The sequence below is a fragment of the Mesocricetus auratus genome, unplaced genomic scaffold, assembly GCF_017639785.1.
Source record: "Mesocricetus auratus isolate SY011 unplaced genomic scaffold, BCM_Maur_2.0 Super-Scaffold_100001, whole genome shotgun sequence".
Taxonomy (NCBI): Eukaryota; Metazoa; Chordata; class Mammalia; order Rodentia; family Cricetidae; genus Mesocricetus; species Mesocricetus auratus.
In genome coordinates, this window is record NW_024429187.1 from 12,279,277 (window position 1) to 12,297,051 (window position 17,775).

General features: G+C 41.5%; 1 protein-coding gene across 15 annotated transcripts in view; it reads right to left on the reverse strand.

Annotated features, from left to right (window-relative positions):
- The window catches only part of Sox5 (SRY-box transcription factor 5), a 936,665-nt gene that overhangs the window by 169,249 nt on the left and 749,641 nt on the right, over positions 1-17,775 (reverse strand). The window lies entirely within an intron of this gene.

The window sequence follows — 17,775 nt, forward strand, 5'->3', positions numbered from 1 at the left end:
GTTTTACACGGGCTCCAGGAATGAATTCAGTATCAAGGCCTCACAATTTTGCCCCAAGCACCTCATCCCTGAGCCATCTCCAGCTTCCTGACTCCACCATTGCGATGGAAGTAGCTGTCACAAAAAAAAATTAACACCTCGGCAGCAGTTATTCAGTCCTGTTCCTGCTGCTCCGGGCCTGGCCTGCTGTTCCGGAAGGGTTTCCTGTGGCATGCAGGATGCACTGGGGAGAATGCAACCCGAGATGCTACAGAGGACAGGACAAAAACAAGAGGTGAGATGGCAGATGACTGGGTAGGAGAGGACAGCGGAAAGGAACGATGCCCATTGGTGACGCACAGCTTAAGACCCTCGTTGTGCCGCACTTAAGGACAGCGCCGTTCTAACTGCAGAGAACCCTGGCCCGTGTCTCCAGGAAGAGATGCAGGCAGAGGTCCCGTCCTGCCCATCTCCTGCAGGGGTGAGGCACCTGCTACAGCACAGGACAGAGAGCTCATCACAGAAGGAAAGGAAACTGAAACAGAGTTCAGAAGCATCCGTTTCCCTAACGGGGCAGCCTGGGTGTGGTGGCTTGAAAGAAAATGCTCCCCCACCCCTCAACCCCTGTCCCTGCAGGCCCAGAGGTCTACTGGGAGGTGTGACTTTGTTGGAATGGCTGGCCCTTTTGGAGGAAGTGTGTGGCTGTGGAGGTGGGCTTTGAGGTCTCATATGCTCAAGCTACACCCAGAGTGGGACACAGTCTCTCGTTTAGCTGCCTGTGGATTTAAGACCTAGGACTTTCAGCGCCTTCTCCTGCGCCGTATCTGCCTGCTGTACCGCTAGGTCTCCCACCACAACGAGAATGGATTAAACCTCTGAAACTTTAAGCTATCCCTAATTAAATGTTTTTCTTCGTAGTTGTTGCTGGGGTCATGGTATCTCTTCACAGCAACAGAAATTCAAACTAAGACATTGGAAAATGACACTTTCAGAGGGGAGGATAAACTTGCTTGCATCATGGCAGAAATGCAATTTTTCTTAGACAAAACAATTTTGACGTTGTTGTCTCTGTTGTTTGGGGTACTAGGGAGATATCGCTGAACCTTCCCAAATTCAGCCACTGAGGTAAGTCCCTAACCCCAATATGTTCTCACTTTCAAGATTAGAAAGTCTGCCAAAAATACAAAGAGGTCCTTTAAAATAAGTACATTTTTCTTTGAAAGAGCCCCAGCTGTTGTGGAAACTCATTCAGCCAATAGCTTTTAAGGTACCAGCCCCTACTGGGAGTGGTCTCAGGTGCTTCCCGTGGACCGGGAAGCGCTCTGTCTTGTGTGGTGGTTGGAGATGAGACGGCAGCATCCTGGGCCCCCAGGCCAGAAGACCCCAGCAGCTTTCTACTTTATGTGTGAGGGATCCCCAAAGACATGTTTCACGTCTCTTTATTCGGGCTCCCACGGACCTCCTTACTCACCCCTACACCCAGCTGTTTATCAACAGAACACTCTCCTCCTTGTCGTCAGACGTGGCTTCCACACTTGGGTACCACTTTCTTTATCTTTTCAGTCAGCGGATTCCAGTGACGCCATGTCCATCATTTGATCAGAAGCAAAAAGAGATGCTTGTTGTCATAAGTGATAGGCTGTGGTGATACAATGTTTCTGATCCAACCGAGATTGCCTGAAGATCAGAATGCAAAGCTAGCCACAGCCAGAGAGGCCAGGCAGTGGTGGCCACACACCTTTTAATCCCAGCAGCCACACTCGTTAGCCATAGGGGCTGGACCATGGTGGCACATGGCTTTAATTCCAGCACTGCAGAGGTATATAAGACGGGAGCTCAGGGTCTTAGTCGGGCATCCAGTATTCAGTCTTAGCAATCCGAGGAGCAGTGCAGTTGGAGATGCAGTCAGAGGACACGAACACCTCATAGGTCTGAACATTGGTAGAGGTGAGAATTCTCTGGTGGCTGGTCACTTTGCTTTTCTAATCAGTTTTAAACCTATTATCTCTCTCTGGGTTTTTATTATTTGTGCTACATATTGGTACTCAATTTAAAGGCACAAATTCATGAAACAGCGGCTTGTGTGTGGCTCTGAAGCCACTGGCCCAGGCTAGAGCTACACTCAGGGCTCTTGGCGGAGTCCCTGCCCACTGATTACGTTTCCTTGTTTGTTTCCCAGTGAGTTTGGGATTTTCCTCTTGTGGCCTCTCTAAACAGTCTTCAGCTGTCACCCAAACTCCAGAACACCTGGGCTGCAAACGCCATAGGACATACCCACTCTTGACAATCTGGCTTTACCTCCAGACCACACCTGCCACATATGTTTTTTAGACAGCAGCTAGTTCTCAGATCAGATGTGCTGTGCCTCACAGTTCACTGATGCTGCTGGAAGATTTGGTAAGAAAATTGGGAAGTCTTAGTGGAAGGAATTAGTTAAAAGAGAGAGTCTAGCCATATTAAAAGTGGGAGACACTATTAAAATGGATTATGTATGATTATGCAATGCACGATTTCAAAAATGGAAAATTTAATTCAGGGATAATCAACTTAACTATGATTGACATACCGTTAATTATCATTTTTGATAGTCTTTGTTATCAGCTTAATAATTCTTTGTTTGTCTCTTAAAAAGTTGGTTGATATCAGTGCCAAGATACAGGTCTTGGAAAAACATATTAAAGCATATCATAGTGATATTCAAATCCAGACAGAGAAATTTAAAGGAGAACCAAGTTCAGCATTGCATTATAAGGGTAGAGAGAAACAGCCTAAGGTTTTGGAACAACCAACCTTAATATATCCAATAACCTTACAGGAATTGCCAAAATTATAGAGGCTTTGTAACAGCTAATTGGACTCCTATGCCAATGTTAGATTTAAAGAAACTCAAGGAAGCGGTAGTCTCATAGAGCATGAATTCACCATTTGAGAAGCAGATGTTAAACTCATGGTCAGTTGGTAATAGAATTATTCCCAATGACTGGATATACCTGGTTAAAGCTGTTCTAGAGCCTGGTCCACAATCACAATGGAGTGCCTGGTTCAGAGAAGAGGCCAAGACTATTGAACAATGGTTTAGATCTAGAGGTGTGGAGATATCCCAAGATCAAACTCCTTGGAGAAGGAGATTATGTTACTATAGAAAGACAATCTCTATATGATGGCCATGCCCTGGCTTTATTTTGTGCAACAGTTTTGAATGCTTGGGGCAGAATTGGAGAAGCAGGAAAGAAAACTGAGTCATTTACTAAAGTTATACAGGGCTGAAAGGAAGCCTTCATGAGTTTCTTATAAAGACTGACTTCAGCAGTAAATAGAATGATACCAGATTCAGAAGCTAGACAAATAATAATTGAATCTCTGACTTTTGAAAATGCCAATTTTCAAAACAAAAGGATAATTAGGCTACTAAATGCAAAGTCGGCACTCTTGGAGGAATGGGTCTGAGATACAATTAATATTGAATCTCATGGCCATGATGGTTCTTGGATAGGAAAGGTGATTCCAAGAGGTTTGAAGAAAAATAAAATGTCAAGTGTTTTAATTGTGGCAAACAAGGTCACCTGCAAAAGTATTGTGAACAGGGTGTTTCTAGAAACAATGCTTTTTATAAGCATAATCCAAACAGAATGACCCCTCTTCTGGATTATGCAGAAGGTGTGGGAAAGACAGTCACTGGACTAATGAATGTAGATCAACAAGAGATATTCAAGGTAACCATTTGCCTTCAGGAAACTCTTTGAAGGGCCTCCTGTGAAATTCAATTCAGCTGTTTCCTGTCATTGGAGAGGAAACTCCTTCCCAGATAATTAAAGAACCTAAGGTCTATTGTAAAGAAAAATCATACTACTCTGAATGATAGAAGAGCTTTAACAGATGAAATAAAAATTTCAGGAGAAACCATAAATCAAATTTGATAAAGAATAGATTTGGGACCTCCCAAAAGTTAGGGTTGGGGGGTTTCATTTTTGTCTTTCTAATAAAATGAAAACTAACATCTTTAAGACTTTAAACACCTTTGGACAAATAAGTATCCAAAGAAAAAGGGAGAACTACTGGGAAAGAATTACCAAGAAAAGGAATAATCTGACCTAATGCAATCTCTAATGTCTCCAAAAAGATGATAGGACATCAAGAAAACCAACTTGTACAGCCACTATGGAAATCAGTGTGTCAGTTTCTCAGGAAGATGGGAGTAGATATACCTCACGATTCAACTATTCCACTCTTGGGCATATACCCAAAGGATATTTCATCCTACTACAGAGACACTCACTCAACCATGTTATTATTACTCTATTCATAATAGTCAGAAATTGAAAGCAACCTATATATCCTTCTCTGCTTCCCCAAAGCACTTAAATCACCAAGGTACAAAGTCTACTAAAGCCAGAGAAATAGGAGGAGACATAACAAAAGTTTTTGGTTTTAATCACAATCTGACAGACCTCACTTCCTTTGTAATTGTACAACTTATTTGTTTATATTAGTCATAATCAAAGTAATACTGACAGAACCAGTTCAGGGCACATGGCTTCTTTTCACAATCAGTGTTGAACTGTTCCCTCACCCCAACTCCCTGATCTATAATCCTCTTTTGGTCACTCGAAAGCAGGCTGAGTCTATAAACAAAACAAAAACCAAATCAACCAAACAAACAAAAAGCCTGAAAAATGAAGCCACAACCTGAAACCCAAACCATCTAGATGGTAAGAGAAACAGACAGAAAAGGGACAGCAAGAACTATTTCCTGACAGTACAGCAAGGGAAGAAAGCCATCAAATTCCATCTGCAAAGACCACATCAAGAGCAATAAAAATCCTAACAGGAGACATGGATAGGGAAATTATTATTTTATACACAAAGCTGGTAACTATGGTAACTAAGTGGGATAAAAGAAAACAAGTTGGTCAAAGGAACTACAACACAGACCTAGATGGTACATTTAGACAATGGAATACTACTCATTTGTTAAAAAGTAAAATGATAAAATTCATAGATAAACAAGGGAACTAGACAAGACAATCAACCTAAATGAGATTAACTCAGATCCAGAAACAGAAATCTGGGATGTATTCATTTATATGTGGGTACTGGATTTTAAGTCATTGACAAGCAAGCTATAATCCTTATCACCACAGAGGTTAGGTATATAGTAAGGGACAAGGGGGAGGGATGGATCACCTCAAGAAGGAAAAATAGAATATACAGTTATAAATGGATGGGTGTAGGGACTGGAATTAGGTGATCAAACAGGAAGGGGAAGGAAAGATGAGGGCAAAGGAGGGAATGGAGGAAGAGACAGCTAAAACTAAGGTCAGAGGGATTGTATGGAAACCTAACACAGTAGGAACTTCCTATAATATATGCATATATGAAAGTGATCTAAATGAAATTGCTGAATAACAGGAGCAACAGAGCCCCATCGGGACATCTCTTGTCACCAAAGGAAGCTTCCAGTGCCAGGAATGGGTTACACCTCATTGAATTGTTGGCCAAAGGGATCCATGGGAACCTCCAAACAACCCAGGCTGCTGTAAAAGCTATTGGTAGTTCTTCATGAGCTGACAGCAAATCCCTATTGCTGAAGACAACAGCTATGAGGTTCACTGAACACAGAAAAGTTGAGTTGGTGCCCACCTTGAACCTTCACCTTTGTGGACTGGTCCTCACACTATATAAGGCACTCTTCACACTACCAAAGGAGAAGGGTACACGCCTACCCAGCTCTAAACTAGCTTTATCCACCAGAGCGACCCACCTGCAGGACACATTGGCGCAATAGTAGATCAAAGCTTGTGGTGATAACCAACCAACATCTGATTTGTGTGAAGACCCATGCCATGGGATGAAACCAGTACCCAACACTGCTTGGGTTGCCAAGAACCTGAGACTAGATAGGCCAGGGATGTAGGGAAAAAACCGCCAAATACCGTTGTTCTGCTAAAGGAATATAGCAATAAAAATGACTCCTAATGATATTGTGCTACACTCATAGATTAATGTCTTGCTCGGCCATCATCAGAGAAGCTTCCTCCTGCAGCAGATGGGGAGCAAACACAGAGACCCACAGCCAGACAATAGGCAAAGAGTGAGAGATCTTGGAATACTTAGCCCTAAAAGGGATGTCTCCATCAAATCCCTCCACTCAGGGGTCAGGGAAGTCTGCAGAGGAGGAGGAACTCTGGAGAAAATGTGTTAAGAGCCAGAGGGTATGGAAGATACCGCGGCCGGCCAGCAGTAGATAGTCAATACAGAATGAATTCAATGGCATCTTTGAATGTGCTTTGTCTCATAATGTTAAGTCTGGGCATTTTTTAACCTTACAGGTCCTTTGTGTACATTTTATGGCTTCTGGTTTCTTATTTTTATGGGATTACTGTGTGTTGAGAGAGAGAGAGAGAGAGTCTATACAGATTTCTTTTTCTTTGGCTTTTTGGTTTTTTTATATTCTTATTTGCTTGGTTTTGATTTATTTTATTGTATTTTATTTAATTATTATTCCTTAGATTCCCATTTGTTTTATAACAAGAGACAGAAAGGGTGTGGTTCCTGATGGGAGAAAAGGTAGGAAGGAATTGGAAGAATGGTTGTATGGGAAACTGTAATATGAATGTATTATGTTAAAATCTTTTTTCAATAAAAGAAAAATAATCTTGTCTAAAAAAGAAAAACAGTAACTGCCACCACTCAGTGAAATGTATATGTGTTGTCAGACCCTGAGTGTACACTTTCCATTGAAAACTTCTGATAATATTTATGGAGTCAGAATTTCAGATGCCCTGGTTCTTAGACAAAAGATGCCATTTATAATTTTTATGTAAACATTCAAATATTGCCCCAATTTATTATGAGAGTTGATGTCTGTGCCAAATTGCAGATAAAGTAAATTCATTCTATTAGGCTCTGTGGACTGGATGTTCATTTGTGTCCGTAAGTGCCTGTGCCCTTGTTGCATTTGGTGTGATTATACTCAGAAATGGAGTGCAAACTAGAGGACAACCACATCTAATTAGTTTAAGGTCTTGGGCAGGGCCTCAATCAATTTTTATTCGACCACATTTTTATCTACAAAAGGAAATTTTGACAAGGTTTTAATCTAAATTCTGTTTGTCTGTTATTTATGTAATCAATCCAAAGGCTAATTCAGTACTATTTAACATGTTGACCAGTGCTGAGAGCAGAGGCTTAGAGCAGAACCCTGGCCCACACAGCTACCTCCGCCTTCAAGAAAATCTTGCAATGAAAGGCACAGTCTACATAAAAGTGGCCTTCAGCGAGCTCCTCACATTCTGTAGGTCTCGTGGCCATCCACAGATGGTTGTGGATGGACATTGTTCTAGAGTATTCTTTTCCTGCTCACTCAAAAGCTTATCTTCCAAGCATACCTCGAGTTCATTGTTCAACTCTTAACATTAGCATTCTTCCGCCTTACAGCTGTTATATTCTTCAGCCTGCAGCTGGCTGCTCACCAGTTAATTAAAAGAGTGCCCCGGAGATTTAGTTTACTGGGTTTCAGAACCAAGCTCAAAAGCCAGAAGAGTGACCTGTGAACGTGGTGAGATATTGTTTATGATTTATCAAAGCTTGCCTGAGGATTCAGAAAGCAAAGTCAGCCACGGGCCATAGAAGCCAGGCACACACCTTTAATCCCAGCAGCCAAAGGCTAGGAGGTGGTGGTGCACACCTTTAATCCCAGGACTCAGAATTAAGAGATAGACAGATCTCTGTGAGTCCAAGGCCACCCAGATCTACAAAAGAGTGAATCAGTCTAAAAGAGAATTATAGCTCACACCTTTAATCCCAGCATTAGGGAAGTATGTAAGACAGAAGCAAGGTCTCAGAGAGGCACTCATTCTCCAGCCACACTGAGGAGAGGCAGCAGTTTGAGACTTGGTGAAGAGCTCATGCGTGGATCAGCCCTTTCAGCGTGAGCTAGAGGTGAGGGCTAGCGGTCGGCTGCTTTGCTTTTCTGATATTCAGCTTGAAGTTTGAACCCCAATTATCAGTCTCTGGGTCTTTTATTTATTCATGTTACAGTGAATGTATTTATTGTGACCTAATCTTCAAATCAATCAGTGGAATATGTTATCTATTCTGACAGATACAAGTGTTTTTATGGGTTATCCACCTGAAATCAGTTATGTAAATAACATGTTTGCACTAGAGGGCTAGGATTCATTGAGGTCATTGCTCTAGCTTATTAAGGATCCAAGGAATAATGAAGTGTGGAAATACTCAAATGCAGCATCTGGAAATGAATGCCCAAAATATCCAAATAGGACACGTGACTGAATCACCTAATATCCAAGAGTTCATTTTAGGAATTGTTTTTTGATTTGTGAAACTTGCACTCAGGAACCCAAATCTACAGGTTTCCTGTAGAATTATCTCAGCATTATGTATATATAAAATGAAAAGAAAAAAAAACACATCCAACTCTATTCTATAGACAAACTGTTTCTACTTAGGCATGGGAGAATATCTTAAGCACAGAGTATAAGTATTAAATATTTACAGAAGACAAGAAGGGTGTGAACTGAGGCTTCTAGAGGAGGAAATGATTACCTGTGGTGGTGGGGGGGCACCTTTACAACTCAGGTGCTTCCGGGTGTCACTGTGTCAAAGATAACTGCTTATATAAATAACACTAGAGTCTGCCTAAACATGTCCCTAAATGTGGTGCTTCCAACTAATTTCAAATTCTACCACAGATGTGCTCATATTATGTAACCATTGCTTCATCTCTCGAATCACGACCTTAACTACAATGCATTTTCTCTCACCTCTTTGTAGCTCTTTGCTTGTGTGGGATAATTTCTATGTCTCCCCATCTCCACATACGCAACACCACCCTTTTATATACATTACTTCATTGTCAGACGTCTTTCAGCGCCTCTGGGTCTGACTGATGTAGGATGTTATTTTGAACATGCCAGAGCGTCTAAGAGGCTCCGTCTTTTCTTTCCAGCCTGTGTTCTTTGATAAGTGGCGAAGCTTCCCACTTATCAGTCACTCAAAGTGACTGTCCCTGTCAGTTGTGTACAAAGCGCAATCAGTTTGGAAGCGGGGACACCAGCGTTTTTCTTCTCAGCTTGAAGCAAACACGTTTTGACTGCTAGTCATTCAATTTTAAAGCATCCTCAATTAGGGGGCGGATGAAGATATAAAGAAAACACATTCTAAACACCTCTACCAGGCAACAGAAGAATTTGATTGTTCTCTCTTGATTTTACCTTACCCTGGCCCCATCCTGCCTCTTTCTGTGGCTGTATGACATGGGTGCTCATGAAAACAAGCCATCATAAAAGATGGCATCGATACATTACACTAATTCTCTGGGACAGTTTTCTCTCCTCTCTCTCTCTCTCTCTGTCTCTGTCTCTCTCTCTCTCTCTCTGTCTCTGTCTCTCTCTCTCTCTCTCTGTCTCTCTCTCTCATACACTTAGATCACTCCACAGTAAAAAATGTGAGTCATTCTATTGATTAGTGTTCAACATGTAATTAATACAAACATTGAATATAATAGGACAATGAGAAGAAAAGTCAGGTAAAGAAAGGGATCATGGGATGGGGAAATAAAAAACCAGGAAACCAACTAGGAAATACCTCATCTGGCTCAGCACAAGCGTCCATCTAGGTACTGGGCCAGGAAAGTGCAATGTAGAGGTAGAAAGAAAAACTATACTGTATCCAGAAACTAAGGGTGGCCGTGGGGAGCAGGAAGAACATATATGTTGACATAAGTGTGTGTGCATGTGTACATCAACATACATGGCAGATTTTTAATTCATATGGGTCTAAAAACACAGCATGCATGTATGACATAAAAACAACTTCATTAGTTCTGTCACACACATTTGTATTATGAAAGACAGTTATTTTGTCTGTGCTAATTACTTGTTTAGGCACAACAAAAAATAGCCAATATTTCTTCTATGGGCACAAACTCTGGTTCCAATGTGCTGGTAGATGTGGAGTTGGTTCTATGCAATGCTTATGCGTGTGGTACTCATCTTCCTCATGTATAAATATTTACTTTCTCCATTTATAAAAGAACTGTCTCTCATTCTGTTTACTGCAGAAAGCAAAGCTAAATGACTTTCTTAAAACAAACCCTGTCACATTTGCCAATTTGCTGTGTTTATTATGTTTGATAAGTCTAGTTTGTCTCATTTTCAGTGATTATCTGAATTAAATTGCTTGTCAGTCGACTTAAGTGGAGCGAGGAGGATGGTACCTTTTCAGTTTATAAATGTTGAACTGTCAAGGTGTTGGCAATACACACACACACACACACACACACACACACACACACACACCAAATAAGTACAACAAAAAAATTTAAAAGATAAATATGGAATTATTGTCAGGCTTAATCTTTTCTATATTACACAATGGGTAATATATTCCAATTTGGTTTTTCACAGACTCATTCATTCCATAAATATGTTTATATCATTTAGTTATCAGGACACTATTCCGGGTACTTGGTTATATTAGTGAGAAAGACAGAAATTTTGATGCTAAGGAAACCACGGCCCACTGCGTGTTAGTGGTATGAGAGCCAGGCAAACAAGAAAATGTACTTCCTCTGTCAGTAAGAAAGAATCTTAAAACAGAGGAAGAGTGCAAAGCATCAGGGTGCTGGAGGCCACCTCCCAAAAATGACCACGTTCAAAAAGCTCCCACCACAATACACAATGTAAACAGAGTACTCCTGTGCTCGAAAATCCCTGTGCTGACTCTACGAGTTTCCTGACCTGTTTCTGAAAGCCAGGATCATCAGAGTGTGGGGGATGAGAGGTGCTGGAAGAGACTCGGTCTAATGGACCAGGCTGACGAGCACGAGCCCACCAACGAAATCCCTCTGAGCCTGCTTGCATAACATCCGGATTGAGCCCATCATAGGAGCGACGGGCAAGATCTATTTAGACGGCCTCTGGTATTAGTTGTGGCTTTCCGTTTTATCAGTAAAGGGATGCCTGAGGGGTCAGTGATGCATGCACAGGATGTCAACATTATTTCCAGAGTCACATCGTGGGGGCAGCAGAGTGTTGTCTTGAGAGACCCGTTATCTGTTGGTGGCACAGGTTGGTGCGGCCTGGCTAGAGGAAATATGTCACCGAGACAACTCTTTGGGGGTGGTACCTGATCTTGGTCTTTCCTACCCTTTTTTTCTGCTGCTGTCTATTCAGGCAGCATCATACACTCCTGCCACCCTGATGTTCTGGCCCAAGCAACAGGGACCAAGCACCCATGAGTGAACTCTCTGAACCCATGAGTTCGAGTGAGTCCTTCACTCCTGGTTTCTGTTAGTTATCTGGTGGGGGTGACCACAAGTAGCCGATGCTGAGTGTGAGGAAAAGGCTCCGTGATGCGATGGATGGTGAGGGCTGGTGCCATTAGCGCAACGGGAGATGCTGGCAATGTAGACTGAAAATCAGCGCCAAAAAACTGGTGAGCTGGTAGGTTCTGAAGGTAAACCCGGGTAACGGATTCAGTTTGAGCTACAGGAAAATGAAAACTAGGGTGTGTCCTGGGGTTTTGACCAAATGGTGTAACAAATGACCTCATATTAAAAATGACCTCATATTCAGCAATGATCAAATTAGCAAAGAATGGATTTCAGGGGATAATTAAAGACTGTGTTTTAGAAAATTGAGATTTGAGGTATCTGTCAAGCATCCTTTTGAGTAAGTCAGGCAGGCACTGGGGTGTGGAATGAAATTGAACAGTGACACCCCTAAGCTAGGGAGGCAGAAAGTGGAAAAACAGAAGTAATCTGTGTGTCTCATCTGTATGTCTAGGAACCCACACATATTTTCTTTGTGCTACCAGTGCCTGGGGTATATGTCTCTGTGTTCTTCATGCAATAGCTCATCAGTTAATATTCTGATAGTTTCACTCGTTTCTACCGAATTCTCTATAAAAACAGGAAATCCAAGCACTCAATTGAATCTGTGAATACTCCGTCCAGGAATTTTTTTTTTTTTGCCACACGTGGAGGTGACGCAAACAACATAACCTTGGTCCACATTAGGCCAGCTCTGACTTCTGCCCTGAATTCTGTTTGGTTTGATGTGTGCTTTCCCCGCTGGTGACAGCTATGTCCCCGTGTTTTTATCTAAGTGCAGATAGGTCCTACTCTGTGTATTGAGAGGACATGGATTGCAGATCAAGATACAAGGATCAACTAAGTCTGTCCCACAAAAACATGGGGAACTCGCAGCAAACCTGCTATCACCTTCTTTCTGGGCTGGACTCTCATCCCATATAATGGTCATAATAAAATGATGTGGAGATATCTCTGTGTTTTTAGGGTCACTTGACTACCAAAATAGTGATAGCATGACATTTGGTGTGGGGGGTATATTGTTATTTTTGTTGCTGGTGAGATTGTGTTTTACAGTGTAGTATCTTCTATATAGGGATTCACTCTTTGGTCAAGTCAACCTCAAACTCATGGTAATCCTCCCTGCCTCCATGTCCATAACACTAGAGCGGCAGATGTCATCCACCAAACTATAGTGTGTGTGTGTGTGTGTGTGTATGCATGTGTGTGAGTGCCTGTGTGAGTGAGTGCACATGCATGCGCATGTGAGTGTGTGTGCATGCATGCGTGTGTGAGTGTGTGTGCATGCATGTGTGCATTTGTGTTTGTGCATGTATGTTTGTGCATGTGTGTGATTGCATGTGTGTGCATGCATGTGTGTGTGCATGCATGTGTGCGTGTGTGTGTGTGCATGCATGTGTGCGTGTGTGTGTGTGTGTATGTGTGATTAACACCAGAGGGCCTATTGAAAAGTGAATGAATATAGCCTAGAGGACTGGGCTCAGCATGGTTGTTTTTATTATTTCCAGTGCCTGCTTTGCCATATGACATATTTTATTGATAGAGACGATGATCTAGATGCATATTGCCCTACCTGGTCTCTGTCTACAGAGTCAGATAACGGGAATGCCTGCAATCCTGTCACTGAGCTGTGGCCAGGAGACCCATAAATGCAGAAATCTCACAAGGGCTCCAGGCGTGCCTTCTGAGGAAAAGCCCAGAACTGTCGACCTGCAGTCAGGCAGCTTCCTATGCCTCTCTGTCAGGTCATACCACCTTCCTGTGCAAGCAGCTCTGCTTCCAGAAAGTCGAAGATGGAAGAGCTGGTCTCTACCTCCCCATGCCTTCTTCTGGTCACCTATTCTCAATGTCAGGAATGTACACACCCCATCCAGTCATGGGATTTGTACTTTGAACTGCATAGACTTAGCAGGAACTCAAGGGGTTAATGAATTCCCTTCTCAGGTTCAAATGCTACCTTAATGGCCTGCTGTTTATTCTTGGCATTTCCAGTCTCCCAAAGAGACAAGGTTACCTTGTAGTCTCTTTGTGCTCATGTATGCAGGGGTCTTATTGAGGGGAGTAAAATGCCTCTGACTTACCACACTCAGGGAAAGAAATCATAAATCAGCAGGCCAGCCAAGCACGCTTATGTCACCACTAACACTAGTATATTTTCAATACGCTACTTCAGTAGGTTTCTTTCTGCATAATAATTTATCAAGAATTACCCAAATTCTAATGAGCTCAGAGAACTTTGGCTCCAATAAAATGAAGCTGTTATCACAAATTGGTTGAGCCCATGGCTGCAACTTAATCACTCAATTGCACCTAAGTCAACTTGGATTTCATTTTCAAAGTTGGATCATTAAATTGTAGGATATTGGTTGAATTAAAAATGAAGGGTCAAAACTCGGATGTTTAGAAGTAGCTACTATCCCCAACTTCCCAACACTGAAAAAGTCACATAGTGCTTCAGATCACAAAGAGAATAATGAGAGATGGGTCCAAACATAAACTTTTGAAAACCTCTTGAAGTTCTAAAATCCCATGAATCTGGAAAGTTGTGCTCTCAATTTCAGTGATGACCCCACGTAGACTCTATTCATGTGTATATGTATCAACATGTATGTGTATGTGTCTTCATATGCAATGTATGTATATAAATATGTTTATTTATATGTGTATGCATGTATGTGTGTATATGTATGTATATATGCATATGGATGTGTATATATGTATATGCTTGTGTGTACATATATTTGTATGTATATATATGTATATGCATCTTTCTGTATGTGTGTCTATAAGTGTGTATGTGTTTCTCCGTGTGTACATGTATCTCTATGTATAGATGGTGTTACTGTATATGTGTGTGTGTATCTGTGACATTATATGTATGTGTACATTATGTGAGTGACTGTGTCTATACAACTGTGTCTCTGTGAGTGTGCATATATATGAGTATACAAATCTCTCTGTATACATGTGTATATATTTGAGTATCTCTGTATGCATACATGTATGTGAGCATTGTGAGTGCACAAATTTATGTGAGTGTGAATGTATATGGATATATATGTGATGTGTACATGTATGTGTTGTGTGTGTGTGTGTTCCTCAACATCAATACATGACTAGAAAAAACACTAAGGCTACCTGGCCCTGGCAATACTAGAGAGAACGCATTTTTCTCCCTTCTGAAGATTGTCCACAGATGTGTCCTGACTGAGGTATTAGGATTCCCATTTCACAACTGAGAATGAAGAACCTTGGAGGACAAAAGCCAGATGTCAGTGTCACTGGTGTAGCAAGGCATGTGGATGTGAGGGCTGGTATGAGGGCAGTTCAGACAGGAACAGCTCTCAGAGAAACCATGGGAGGCCTAACCTGAAGGGCTGAGTCCCTTCCTGTGGTGTAGACTGGGATGCTTACTGCCCAATGGGAACACCAGGTGACACAGTACTTCCTTCCCTCCCATGCAGCCCTGGGCAGAGTCAATGAGCCAGAGCTGTGACTAATTCTGCTTGCTTACCTTGTGGACCAGAAATCATAATAGTGGGTTATAAATGACTAATTCTTTTTCCCCAAGAGAACATAACAAACAATAGTTTAGAAGCTGATCAGAGTGGGAGATGGAGTAAATTTTGTGATTCTCTCAAAGTTCAAAAGTAAATTCCCATATGGGAATCATGAGAAGAATGCATCTGAAAAGCAGCAGGGTATCTTAAAATATGTTAAAGGATTTCATACGCAAACACACTGTTGGATTAATACTGTTCACAGACAAGGAAACCCATACACTCTATCCAGTACTGCTAAAACCAGGCAAAAACATAAACTAAAGCAAGCCTCGAAACACCTCCCCCAAAGCTACAGAAACTCCATCTCCTCAGATGTTCCAACAAGAAAAGAAATGCGCCTCTCGGGGGACACTCGATTTGTTGTCATAGAGAAGTTGAATGGAGGTTGCTCACTCTCCTCCCTGAAAGGTTTTCATATAGTGAATCAGGTCAAGATGAACTGGCAGCCTTGGTTCATTATGTGAAACACAGAGCATGGTCCACATCAGACCTGGAGTGACTTACTGTGAAAAGGAAATCAGGAAATACGTTGCTAAAAATTTACTACTGTAGAAAGTTCAAATAGAGGAAAAAAGGAAAAGCCAATAACAGCAGAGGTTTTTCCTATAAAAGTAAACCTTGGGAGACAGCTTTTTCTGCAATCTTTATAAATGCCATTTCATGTATTAAGGTGCATTAAGGGCTGAACACAACAGGTGGGAATAAAAACTCATTATTTTAAGGCTAATAGGTGAGCGTCTTAGGAAATGCTGCTGCCTGGTAGAAAAGAAGCTGGAACTTCCATAGTGCCAGCATCAGCTCTCTTAAGGACCTGGGCATGTTCTTGAGGGGAAATGAATGGTTCTGGTATTATGACAGCATTTTGTCTATAGAGATCAGAACAGAAATCTTTAATTCTCCTTTTAACCCCAATGAGTCGTGTGAATAGTCCTGCCAGAAGATGGTGACCCCGTTGAGCATCTATCATAAAATATATAAAAAGAATATTCAATCCAATTAAAATCATGAATTTCAGAGCAAATGTTGCTTTTGAGAGCCATAAAGTCATTTCACAAAGAGCTGATTTAAGGAAACCATTTCATGTGCTAATCTGTGTGGGGTTCTCCCTAAGAATAAGCAACTTCAGAGTATAACTTACTTTCATTCTGTTCATGAAGGATGGAGGGGACAAAATTCACAGGTCAAGAGTGATTTAAATGTATATGTTTGTGCATAAATGTAACAATGCACCCATTTACTTTAGTTGAAAGATATATTTAAAATGGAGTAGAAGATGCCTAAATTTACCTCACCTACACAGAGAGAGACCACACTAAACACAGAGAGAAACCCTGAACAAGTCATCATGGTGTCATGAAACATGCCACTCCTGTGTAAAGCTATCTAGCTGTAAGTCTTCAAAATCAATCTACTTCACTGAGTAGAGCTATCTAACCCATGGAGAATGGAAAATGCTTTTTTAGTGGGTAAACCAGTTGAATGCCTTTAGTAACTGAAACTAAAACAAAGAGTTTCGGGACAGTCTAATCGTGGCTAAGATAACTGTTTAGCTCAACGTTCCATAACGTAGGTTGGAAGCAATGACAATGGTACAAAACAGCTCGGAATGTTCAACAAGATGAATAGTGACTGTTGGTGTGTTGATTTCTACAAGGTGTTACAGAGACAGAGATCAGAATGTTAGATAAGAATATTCAGAGGGCAAATGCAATTTAAGCTATGGAAAGTTCTTGCCTAAGATGGACTGAGAAAGAATAAACACTGGCCCACATGTCCTAGGATAAAGTCACAGTAGTTGACCCAATCAGATAAAATGGAAGAAAATAAATTAAAGCCACAACTGTAAGCTGAATGAAATAGTTTCTGCATTTGCTTCTATAATATTTACAGTATAAAATATTATATCCCCAATAGAAAAGTTCAAGAGAAAGATGAATTTCTACTCAAATATGAAAAAAAAATTGAATCCTGAACTGAACTGTTAGTTCCAGACATATCACAAGAAGTCAGAGCACTGGCCCCCAAGTATCCCATTCTTGGACAGCAGGAGTTAGGTGCCCGGCAGACTTTGTATGTCCTGACACTATTTAAGTTCATGGTTGTTGCCCTTTTAGTTTTTGAGACAGGGTCTCATGTAACCCCAGTGAGCCTAGAACTCTTGGCATCTTGCCTCAGCCTAAAGAATGGTGGAATGATGTAATTATACCTCTCAAGACTCCTACGCCACATTCTTTATGGATGGCATCATTTTAACTTCGAATCTCCAAGTACTACCAGGAAAGGGAGCTTCAATATGGAGAGGAAAGAATTCTGTCAAAATCCATGTCCTTAGTACATATTAGAGAAGAATTCTCCTCTGATAATTAATTTCATCATTCACGCAGGTTTCTCTCCTTTGTCAATGTCCTTTAACACTGTGGATCCTCATCGAATACAAATGGACTTGATTCCCCCAGGCGATCCTGCCATGAGATCTGCCACACACTGATTCATTACCTTCTCCATGCCCCACTTTGATTACAAGCAGCTGCCGAGAGACCCTCTGAGCTTCTAACCCCAACCCAGCTGCACCTTCTGCTGTGTCCTTGCATCCACCCCATTAGGAGTGTTTTCAGGCTCATCGTCCAACACTAAAGCATAAAGGAGCGCTTTATAATGATCCCTTCTAGGTATAAGGTAGAAGTTGCTGGCAGCCTCCTCAGATGGATGCTACCTGACAAGGTAACTCCTGTGACAGCGTCACCACTTGAAAGTTGAATCACACAGACAACACAGAGAGAATTGGGCCCAAAAATACTTCCAGGGTGGCTGTCATTTCCATCAAATCATACAAGACCAAGAAAGGACAGTCTCCCTTTGAAAAAGGAGGAGATGTGG